This window comes from Carettochelys insculpta, chromosome 7 (genome assembly GCF_033958435.1).
Source record: "Carettochelys insculpta isolate YL-2023 chromosome 7, ASM3395843v1, whole genome shotgun sequence".
NCBI classification, from domain to species: domain Eukaryota; kingdom Metazoa; phylum Chordata; order Testudines; family Carettochelyidae; genus Carettochelys; species Carettochelys insculpta.
Window position 1 is genome coordinate 9,405,955 of NC_134143.1, and position 12,106 is coordinate 9,418,060.

Below are 12,106 nucleotides of genomic sequence, written 5' to 3' on the forward strand. Positions count from 1 at the left end.
ACGTTGGAACTTTCTGGCCACCCCTTCTGAGGGAAAAGTAGCTTGTGCGAACAACTGAGCCTCTTCAAAAGCCCGTTACAGGGGCGAGCAAACAGGCAGCAGCAAAAAATGGTAAAAATGCAGCTTAATCGCCAGTTTACGCTGAAACAGAAACCACACTCTGGTGGCCTGTATGCAACCCTCAGTGCTCCAAACATCAGACAGACCCTTTCACTCAGACGGGTAAAGTGAGTAAAGACCAAGGAAGAACGAAAGTAAAGTCTCCCTGTGACTCACTAGTCAGTGTGAATTACGCATCCTTCTGGGTGTAGTACTTAAAAGAAATATGCAGAACCTTTTGCAATGGGTTAAGGCAAAACCCCACATTTACTGGCAACACAGGTTGAACCTCTAATCCAGAACTCTCTCAGATGGCAACATTCGTAATCCAGCATGATTTTAGTTAGCTGGACAACCACTCATCGTGGGTGCAGCCAAGTTTCCCGTGGTCCCGTTAAGTTTGCTTCCAGCCACCAGTCCTGGCTCTCAGCGTTCTGTGTGGTTATTTAGCTGTAATTTACCCCTCAATGTCTTCCAAGAGCCCAGCGAGCAGTGGAAGTGTTGGTGACGTGCTAGACAATACTGATCTCCCATAGTCCAGCAAATTCTGTTGTCCAGCACCAGTCAGGTCCCGAGAGTGCAGGACTAGAGCGGTGCAGCCTGTACCTATATAAATCAACACTGTATCATACGCAGATGATCTATTACATTCATGCACGCCCACTCACGCACACAAACGCATCGTCTTGTTGCCGCCGACCAGCTGCTTCCCCTAACTTCACCGATTATGAGATAGGTGGGGGACAGGCGGAGCCGGGCTGCTGCAGATTCGGATTGATGCTCTGATGTTGGCAAGATGAGACCTGGGCTCTTGTTGCAAGACATCTTAGATTTATAGTGGCCTCTCTCTCATGCAGATCTATGCCAGTTTGTCACCCCACGCATGTGCAAAACCCTCTGCACTCTTGGCTGTGTCAGTCAGTCATCCCTGGCTCCTTCTTGGTGGGGCCTCAGCACTGCCCCATTCATCTTCTAAAAGACCTTTGAACCTACTTCCAAAAGACGGTGCTTGCTTTTGACTCCAAGGTCATCAATATGCCTGGTCATCCCCACTAGAGAGGTCTTTACTGTCCTGGGATCTGGTGCCATTCCCCTCTCCAACTGGTGCAGCTGTTCAGGCCTTTCACGCCTCTCATTTACAACTCATTTATTCACCAGGGCAATCACTTAAGTCAGAGGGGAGAGATTTTGTGGAAACTCCCTGTGGAGTTTTTGGTAAAAGAAGACTCAATAGGGGGTTATAAGAAAATGGTCAGAGATTACAAAGTTTCTGTATAAAAAGACTTAATACAAGGCTATAGAAACTTAATGTAAGGTTATGAGAAAACAGAAGAATGTGTGACTGTTACAAATCACAGCTTGACTCAAGATCTAGAGGTTAATGTGGTCAGTTATGTTGGGCCCTACTTTCCTGTCTGCCTTGGGCTAAGATGACAGCCATGTATCTACACTGAGTGCTGAGAAAAAGGAGTCTCTTTGGGTGCCTCTGGGCTACCCGGAAGATTGACCCACTCAGGGTCGATCTTCCAGAGTTTGGTTTTGCGCCAAATTGAAGAGTCTGGGGTCAGCAGTCGACCCCTGTACCCCTCGATATCGCGAGGAGTAAGAGAAGTCGATGGGAGATTTTCTTCCCCTTGGCTTCCCTCTGTGAAGATGGCCAGGTAAGTTGATTGCAGATAAGTCCATTCTAGCTACGCAATTGCTGTAGCTAGAATTGCACATCTGCCATTGACTTACCTAGTGTAGGCCAAGCCTTAAACTAAGAGGTCAAAAAGGGAATGAGAAATCCCAACCACTAACAACACGCAAGGGGTGCATGATTCTGGGATGCATTAACAGGTGTGTTGTGAACAAGACACAAGAAGTCATTCTTCCACTCTACTCTGCGCTGGTTAGGCCTCAGGTGGAGTGTTGTGTCCAGTTCTGGGTACCATGCTTTAAAAAAGATGTGGAGAACTAGAGAGGGTCCAGAAAAGAGCGACAAGAATGATTAAAGGTCTAGAGAATGTGACCTATTAAAAAAGGTTGAAAGAATTGGGCTCGTTTAGTTTGGAAAAGAGAAGATTGAGGGGAGACATGATAGCAGTTTTCAGGTATCTAAAAGGGAGTCATAAGGAGGAAGGAGAAAACTTGTTCTTCTTGGCCTCTGAGGATAGAACAAGAGGCAATGGACTTAAACTGCAGCAAGGGACGTTTCGGTTGGACATTTGGAAAAAGTTCCTAACTGTCAGGGTGGTCAAACAGTGGAAAAAATTGCCAAGGGAGATTGTGGAATCTCCATCGCTGGAGATATGTAAGAACAGGTTAGATAGATGTCTACCAGGGATGGTTTAGATAGTACTTGTCCTGGCATTGGGGCAGGGGGCTGGACTCGATGGCCTCTCGAGGTCCCTTCCAGTCCTAGTGTTCTATGATTCTATGAGCACTAGGAACTAACTTCCAAGTCAACTTGGGAGTTAGGTACTACCTCGAAGTAGCCAGCAGAGAGTCTACACACATTTTTACCTTACTTTAAAGTGTGGAGCCCAACTTCAAAGCCCTTATTTCATTCCCGGGAATGGAGTAGTGTCCTACTTCAAAGTTTAACTTCAAAGTAGGGTCAGTGTAGACGCTCTGCTTCGAAGTTGCTTACTTCAAAGTCGGGTTTTGAAGTAAGCAACTTCGAAGTTATTTTTGTAGTGTAGGCACAGCCAATGAGATTTGGGCATCTAACACTTTGGCCCTTTCGAAAATCCCACCTTTAGTTCTTTCTGTAATTTGTATTCTAGATTTATAGTCACTTCTTTACAGGCACGTGCGTTAATTCTCACTTCTCTTTGCTATTTCTTCCCCTGATATAAATACAGCAAGGCACTGGTTCTCAACCATTCCAAACAACCTTTCCTTTCCTCGAGTCTGGCGGAGATTTGCATGAGAAAGAGGCAACTATAACTCAAAGGTGTCTTGCAACTGGAGCCCAGGTCTTGTCGACATCAGAGCATCAGTCCAAATCTGCAGCAGCCCAGCTCCGCCTCGCCCCCAACTAACTCGTGATCAGGGATGTTAGGGGAAGCAGCTCGTTGGCAGCAACAAGACGGTGCGTTTGTGTGCACGAGTGACCATGCATGAATGTAATAGCTCATCTGCGTATGATACAGGATTGATTTATATAGGTACAGGTTGAACCTCTCGAGTCCTGCACCTCTGGGACCTGACTGGTGCCAGACGAGCGAATTTCCTGAACCACGGGAGGTCCCTATAGTCTAGCACAGGGGGTCTCTAAAAGAAATTTAAAGATTGCCACAGCGTTCCCCCTTGTCCCCACAAGACAGGCACTGCCCCTCCCCCAGCCAGGCACCCCCTTGCCCTGCAACTGCTGATAACTCACCGGAGGCCCTGCTGCCAGAGGCTCCTCTCCTGTGTGAGCTGCCCCGTGTGCCCCCCTGCCACATAAGCTGTACTGTCTCTGGAGGCCCCCATGTCATGCAAGCTTCCTCACCGCTGCAGCCAGACCCTCCCTTGCTGCTGGAGGCCCCCCCAGTGCACAAGCTACTGCAGATCTGCCGCCAGCTGCCCCCTGCTGCTGGAAGTCCTGCCACCACACGAGCCTCACCATTGCCAGATGCTGCTGCCGTGTAACCCACTCTGCCACCAGAGGCCGCTGACCCTACGCGAACCGCCACCCTGCCGGGCCCATGCCGCAGGCGCTGCCTCTGCCGCTGCCACCACGCACTTAAGCAGATGGAGGGCGCCCTACGCGGGCGGCCCTGATGAGCCGGTTCACCACACCGCAGTGCCCGGTTCGCCACAGGTGGCAAACAGAAAGTGCATTGGTCACCGCCGGTCTAGCCCATTCCCAACACCTCCACTGCTGGCTGGGCTCTTAGAAGACATGGAGGGGTAAATTACAGCTAAGGAACAGCACAGAACACTGAGAGCCAGGGCTGGTGGCTGGAAACAAACTTTATGGGACCACGGAAAACTTGGCCACACCCGTGGTAAGTGGTCATCCAGCTAACGAAAATCATGCCGGCTTATGGATGTTGCAGGACCAGAGAGTGCCAGACTAGAGAGGTTCGACCTGTACTAGCTTGCAAAATCAGACAGAATAATACAAGTGTCAAACCACGCTGCTACTGAAAAACGCTGACTTTCTCCTTGTTATCATATAATGACTAAATAACTCAATGGGAACATAAATGCCGTACGTACAGACGGTGACGTGTTTGTAATGCTCTGTGTGCCGGAGTGTATCAAATTTCAGTTTGTATGGACTTCATTAACGGTGTTTATGGAGCCTGTTGCAAAACTAGGCAACTCTCTAGATGAGTTGCTGTACCCTCTGGAAGATCTCAGTGTATCCCTTGGAGTGTGTGCGCCCTGGTGGAGAGCCTCTGCCATAAAGCACCCTGAAAAAGTGGCTTTGTACGCTATTTCATCCCAATCCATCTCATCCGTGGCGGGGAATTGCCTGTCTGGAGGCATTGCTTAAAGGTGCCTACTCAGATGTAAGTGCAGGCTGGTGCAATCTGCCATGAACAGGAGGACAATTACTTTGGAGCTCATATGGCATGGGAGGCCCGCTGACAGGGGTGCACAAAGGGGACAGTTGCCCTGGGCTATCGAGATACAAAAGGGGCTGGAGCTTCAAGACCCGGGGGGCTCACATCCATTGACTCGCTCCACTTTAGCACCAGTCTCCTCCCTGGAAGGGTTTCCAGTGCCACCACCTTCACCAGGCAGTTCCAGCAGGTTGCCCAATTCAAACTTGGGCTTCCTAAGCATCTTCCTTTTGTGGACGTACACATCACGCAGAGGGTAGATGGTGGAAATCGGATACGATCCCGAGAAGAGCAACAAGAATGATTAAAGGTCTAGAGAACATGTGCTCTGAAGGAAAACTGAAAGAACCGAGCTTGTTCAGTTTAGAGAAGAGAAGACTTAGCTGGGACGTGAGAGTGGTTTTCAAATACTTAAAAGACGGTTACAAGGAAGATGGAGAAAAATTGTTCTCCTTGGCCTCTAACGACAGGACAAGGAGCAATGGGCTTAAACTGCAGCAAGGGAGGTTTAGATTAGACATTAGGAAAAACTTCCTAACTGTCAGAGTGGTTAAACACTGGAACAAATTGCCTAGGGAGGTTGGGGAATCTCCATCACTAGGGATAAGGAAGAGCAGGTTAGACAGACATCTATTACAGATGGTCTAGACAGTGCTTGGTCCGGCCATGAGAGCAGGGGACTGGACTTGATCACGTCTCAAGGTCCTTCCCATTTCTAGTGTTCTATGGGTCTATGACTGACAAGCTTTTTCTATATCTTTGCCAATTCTGTCTGGGATCAGTTCACCGACAACTTCTTTCAGGTCATTATCATGATTTCCATCATCTTCTCGCGAATGTGGTGAGCTTGCTGGTGCTGGACAGATGAGGTTTTATGAATGTGGTCATTATGCTTCTTGGTAAAAGCCACACAAAAGAGATACAGTGGATAGCCGTCAGTAGTTTTGACAGGAACATGAGCTTCAATCATCATCTGCCATTTCTTGACCACGGAACATATCATATCATGGGTGAGGTCCATTCCATGGACATTGGCCAACCAGTTCTTGTCCTGAACATCCTCTGTAATCAGCTTCAATTTATGGAAGGCCACTTCATCATTCTGCAGATCATTTCAAACACCCCACCTTTAAATCCATTGGAGGCAATTTTGGGTCCTTAAGTTCGGTGATGAACGTTCCCAATGTTTTGGATATTAAACGTTGCAGGTGCCTTGACATTGGACCGGTCAGTTTTTGAGAAGCGATCGATTGTTTTCATTTTCCTGCCTTTGGTGCTAACCTTGGTGAGGTGCTTATTCTTGCCAACCAACGTGGTGCTGCTCTGGAGCCTTTTGTCTGCCACCAGAGTACTGTGCCATGAGGCTCTGAGGGTTTTTGATGGAGCAAGGGGCAGCGCACTGTGGCCTGGATAGCACAAAGGGCTGACTGCCCTTGGCCCTACCCCTTCCACCCAAGGCCCTGCCCTTTCCAGGAGCAGGGAGGTAGACCCACCCATCTTGCCCTGAGGCCTACGGTGGCTGTTGGCCCTATTGGGCATAGGGAGCTTGTTCGCTGGGGCCTGTGCATGCAGCAAAGCTTGTGGGTCTGTGTCCCGACCAGTCTGAGCCTGTGACTCCTCCCCACACACAACAAGTTGGCAAAGATGATCAACTGGGGCTCTCCAGTAACTGCCAAGACACAGACTAGTGGGCCCCCGGGAAAGAGGCCCATAGGAGCCTTCAGTGACTGCAGGATGCCTTCCTGTGGTGCGAATGACTCTCTGCCTCAGCCCCAGTCTGCCCCTTGTCTGAGGTGAATAATTTCTCCAAATGCACGACTGAAAAAGGACATCGAAGGGGTGAGCTCTCGTGCTCGCAGATCCTGCGCTATGGGCAGAATGGTCTCAGGGCGAGGGCCCTCTGCTCCCGCTGATGTCCTTCTGGATCCATCAGGGTCCTCCCAGCCCAGGAGTCCTGGTGAGTTTGCAGCAGAATGCTGGTGGTGTGGTGAGCAAACTGTCCTGGTGTTCAGAAGACTTATGCTCCTTTCCCGCCTCTGCTCTGGTGACTCCTGGTGCAAAGCTGGATGAGTCTCCCTGTAATTCATTTGCCTTCTGGGACAAGGGGATAGCCACAGGTCAATGGCTGGCAATCAGGGTAATGCAAGTATTGCAGAGTACTCTCTTCTGGGGGCTGTCCCTGAATGGCGGAGGGGTGGTGGGGAACCATTCTGAGTGAAGACCAACACTTCCAAAAGCGGCCACTTGGGTGCCTCTCTTTAGCGATCTCATGCATCTGATGAAGCGGTTCTTTGCCCACGAAAGCTTATGCCCCAAAATATCTATTAATTTATAAGGTACCACAAGACTTCTTGTTGTTCTCGAAGCTACAGACTAACACGGCGACCTCTCTGATACCTGTAGGGAGGGTTTTTTAAAGCAGCCCCTACATTTCATTACCTGTGCGTTTGCAACACAGCACCCAACATCATGCCAGGCACTTTGCCGAGCAGAAGGAAGACACATCTCCAACCCCAAATCTAACATGCAGAGCTCAGCCATTCAGCTCTTCATGGGACCCGAGGGAGACAGTGGCGAACTCCCTTAGCATTCATTGACCATCCCAGGCCAGGTGCTTACACTAAGCAAAATTGTGTTAAACAGAATCTGATGCTCAGCCTCGGGCAGCTTGTTCTGTTCAGCTTCTGTCAGGCTTTATCATCTCTCAGGAATGTATATAAATGACAATGTCTCACACACAGAGCGTACTAGACCACTCCTTACGCGTGCTTTCTGGTTTCATTTAATTTTGAATCACTCACTGTTTAAGCATGCTTCTTTTCAGGAACCTAGCCGTCAAACACCACAGGACAATTCACCCCGCAGTACTGCCTTAGTTGAATAAAGATATTAGAAACACTCAATGCTTCTTACAAAATCCCCACACTCTGCTGATAGGTGGTTTGCCTGAGGAATCTGATTAGCTTCTATGATGAGGTAACTGGCTCCATGGACATGGGTAAGTCAACGGATGTGATATACCTTGACTTTGGCGAAGCTTTTCATACAGTCTCCCACAACATTTTTGCCCACAAGTTAAGGAACCGTAAAATGGATAGAAAGCTGGGTTGACACACAGGCCCAACCGGTAGTGATCAATGCTTCAATGTCTGTTGGCAGTCCATTCCAAGCAGAGCGTCTCAAGGATCAGTTTGAGGGCCAATACTGTTCAACATCTTAATTAATGACCTGGATGAGGGGATGGATTGCAGCCTCAGCAAATTTGTGGATGACACTAAGCTAGAGGGAGAGGGAGAGCTGTTGGAGGGTAGAGATAGGATCCAGAGTGTCCTGGACAAATTGGAGGATTGGGTCAAAAGAAATCTGATGAGGTGCAACAAGGAGAAGTGCAGAGTCCTGCACTCGGGACAGAAGAATCCCAAGCATTGTTACAGGTTGGAGACTGACAGGCTAAGTAGCAGTGCAGCAGAAAAGGACCTGGGGATTACAGTGGATGAGAGGCTGGATATGAGTCAACAGTGTGCCCTCGAAGCCAAGAAGGCTCATGGAATATTGGGGCGTATTAGGAGAAGCGTTTCCACCAGATCTAGAGAAGTTATTATTCCCTTCTACTCGGCCCCGGTGAGGCCACATCTGAAGTATTGCGTCCAGTTCTGGGGCCCTCTGTATAGAAAGGATGTGGATGCACTGGAGTGGGTTCAGTGGAGGGCAACAAAAATGATGAGGGGGCTGAAGCACGTGACCTGTGAAAAGAGGCTGAGGGATTTGGGCTTATGCATGTTGCAGAAGAGAAGACTGAGGGTAATTTAATAGCAGCCTTCAACTTCCTGAAAGGGGCCCCTAAAGAGGATGGAGAGAGGCTGTTGTCAGTGGTGACAGAAAGCAGAACAAGGAGCAATGGTCTCAAATTACAGAGTGAGAGGTGTAGGCTGGATATTAGGAAAAACTATTTCACCAGGAGGATGGTGAAGCGCTGGAATGTATCAGCGAGAGAGGTGGTTGAATCGCCATCCCTGGAGGTTTTTAAGTCCCGGCTTGACAAGGCCCTGGCTGGGATGATTTAGTTGGGGATGATCCTGCTTTGGGCAGTGGGCTGGACTCAATGACCTCCTGAAGTCCCTTCCAGCCCTAGAATTCTATGATTAGTGTCACTTATTAAAACTTTGCCCCCAAATTATGAAGAGGACCAGGTTACTCTTCCACCCCATCGAGCCTAGGCAGCAAGTGATCCCCAGAACCTTGTTTATGCGAGTAACTCTTACAGTCCCATCATTGAGGAAGGGGAGTGCGAAGGGTGTGAATACAACCCACACTCCCATATCCTGTTTCTCTCCCTTCCCGCGTATTGTGCTGTGATGGGGAACCGAAGGCACCCTGGGAGCTGTAGTTCCTTGGCCAGCTCCCTGCCTAGAGAACTGGCCCTGGAGAAGAGAAAGGACTACATTTCCAGGATGCCATTGGCAGCTAGTAACACGGGGGGAGGGGATTGAGAGAATATTGCTTGCCACTTATGATATTACAACAAGATCCCATACGGTAACTTCTACAGAAACTTTACTACTGCCTAAATTTTTGGTATGTTGTAACACAATCATTTTACCAATCTCTGTTCCCACTCCAATTTTCCATTAACTTCGCTTTTGCACACTCATTGCATGACTATTTTGAACAGCTCGATATTTAAACAGATTGAGGTCCACATTTACAAAGGAAGCAACCCCACAAGACGTGGAAATCCGTATGTATGGGCCTGTCATATTCACATGAATAGCCTCGTTGACTTCAGTGCAACTCTGTTTGTGATTAAGGGCTACAGGATTGAGCCTTATGTACTGGATCTGAACTCCAGAGGCAACAGGCGAGGTTTGCACCCGATTTAAATTTCCATTAATTCTTGCAATTCTTCACTCCAGCAAAAAGATCAGACCACGTAGGAAATCTGGGCAGCAGTTGTGGGAGATCCCTACAGCACATCACTGCCTGTTGGTGACAGGTTCCTATGCAAACCACTAATCTCTAGGCAATGTAGCAGAGGAAAGCCTGCAAAAAATGCACAAAGGTTTAAATTAGGAAGCCCTTAAAGGGGAGCACTATATGGGAAAAGTAATGGAATGCTGGCTTAAATAAAAGGCAGCCACTGCGTTCATATTAAGGAAGAGGCTAATAGAGATGTTATGCCGCAGTCCTATAAATTTTCTAGCATCCCAGAACAATGAGTCATTCTACCGCATGACACCAGAGAACTGCAGAGCCAATCCCAGCAGTCAGTTTCACGAGAAGACACCCTGGGAGCTGAAGCAGCCAGGCTGAAGAGGAATGACTTGCTCTCCCTGTAGCCATCTCCTCCAGATCATTTATCAGCGTGTAGGAAGGTAGCACACTTTCATCTATCTCCAGCACTTTGCTGAGTCAGCAATCACGTCCCCACTGCGGTCTTTTAGGGCCTGGGTCACTAGTATGAGCCAGATGTTTCAACAGCTCAAAGCAGCTGTGATTCCAGTTGAACTGTCCCTGCAGGATTCTCCCCCCGGCCAAGAAGGGGGAAAGCTCCTCGTGGTGTAGGGAAACTGCAGTCAAGAGTGAATCATTTTCATAGGGGCATGCAAGGTCTTCCCCTTGCATACTTCTCTGTAGCTGCTATCCTTGGAACCTTTGTGTAGCTGGGCATAAGTTAGACCACTCTCTAGGGATTAAAGCCATCTTTTGTACTCTCTACTGGCCTTGCATCTCTTGTCGAGTCAGAGAATTTGGCTTATGACAGCGAAGGCAGCTTTTTACAAAAGGTTATGGACTGCCTCGTAGTGCCACGCTGGTACAAGCTGCAGATGCAGACACGTGGCAGCTTTCAGGGGTTGAACCACAGGATGCGAACTAGACAAAGCTGGCAGCTCAAAATCTGGGAAAGAAAACGAACCTGGAGTGTAAATCTTCAAACACTGACTCAATCTGCTGAAATGTTCGTTCCTCGGCGGGTTTAGTGTGCACATATTTTATGCCTGATTCACACTCGCCAGTATCTCCCTGTGAGTCAGCTCTCTGTGCGGGGCGGGGGGGGTTTCTCGAGCAATCGCGGAATTATGTGGCAGTGCATGAAACTGTAGGCAGTGCTTCTTCTTCTCCCCTGCCCTCTTATTCGCCATTCTTCATCTAGAGGGACAAGAAGAAAATTGTGACCTCAAACTGTCCTTGGCAGAGCCGCACAAACGTGCCATTCTTCCCTAGGCCTGTTCAACTTTACGGGTGTCCGGCCCGGGGGGCGGGATTTTGGTACAGATTGCCAGGATCTCGATTTCACGTAAGAGCACGGCTGTGAAATCATACTGACATAATACCGCTGGTGAACGTGAATTAAAATGGCATTGTGATGCAAACGCAGCCAAAGAGATGCGTGAGATCTTTCTGGCTTGTCTTCTGTTTGTGGGTCATAACACAAATATTATGCAGTGCTAGCCTGTCTCTCCATCACAAATGTTGTGTCTAGCTCCCTTTTATACTTTCAGTTTTGATCTCAGGTGAAATGTTTTGCTTTTGTTTCAGTTTTCCTGACTGGAAAAAAAAAATCAAAAAGAGTTCAGGCAAAATCAAAATCTTCACATGAGAAATTCTGATGTTTGTGGAAACTGCATTTTCTAATGAAGGTAAAGTGGCCAGATTAGATCCACCGTTTGTGGGATGTTTTTGCTTGCAAACCCAGAGGCATTTACTGGTTAAATAAATAAGTAAGTAAGTACAGTCTTCAATTATAAAAATGGTAGGTCATACAAACAACTGGGCCTGGAAACACATGGCTTGTGGTTTTTCCTGGGTCTCAGCAAAGCCCGCAACGATTAATTGTGTGGTTAATTGCAGAATTATTCAATTTGTCAGATAATCTAAAACCCCTGTGCAATTCATCTCTTGTGATGGTTGTGCCAACTAGCGGCGGAGGCTGTGCCTTTTTGTAAAGCCCCATCTCCTGGAGTCATGTGATTGTTTGAAACTATCAGCTGTCATTAAAACAAAAAGTAAGTTTCTCAGTTTTGTGGTTGCAAAGAAAAGTTTCAGAATGTGAACTCGAAGTGTACAAAACCAAAAGAAAAATAAAAAGAACCTAGTTTTTTTTTTTTTAAATTCTCACAATTTTTAAGCCACTCTCCTGATTCTTGAAGTGCTGGCTCATGCTTGTTGAATGTTTGTGGCTGGCCGTATTGGTCCGTGGTCTGATGTGAGTGCTAAACTCTTTGAGTGGGAAGGGGATTAGGAAGCCAACAGAAAAATATTTGAGGGCGTTTTCCAGGCCAGCCACTTAGCTTGGTCTCTCTGGGGTTGAGATCTCTTTCCTTCCATGTACACCACATCCTCAACTCCATTGTTCCCCTTTCGTTTCTCTCCCCTCTCATGAATTTTTGTGCCACCATCAGATGACACACTCTTCACAGTTTCCTTCAGGGTTCCTCGATCTCCACACACACAGCTGTCACGTTGGA

General features: G+C 48.0%; 1 pseudogene; it reads right to left on the bottom strand.

Annotated features, from left to right (window-relative positions):
- Window positions 1-4,725: 4,725 nt before the first annotated feature.
- LOC142015776 (small ribosomal subunit protein eS1 pseudogene) lies at window positions 4,726-6,137 on the bottom strand (annotated as a pseudogene).
- Between the last annotated feature and the right edge of the window lie 5,969 nt (window positions 6,138-12,106).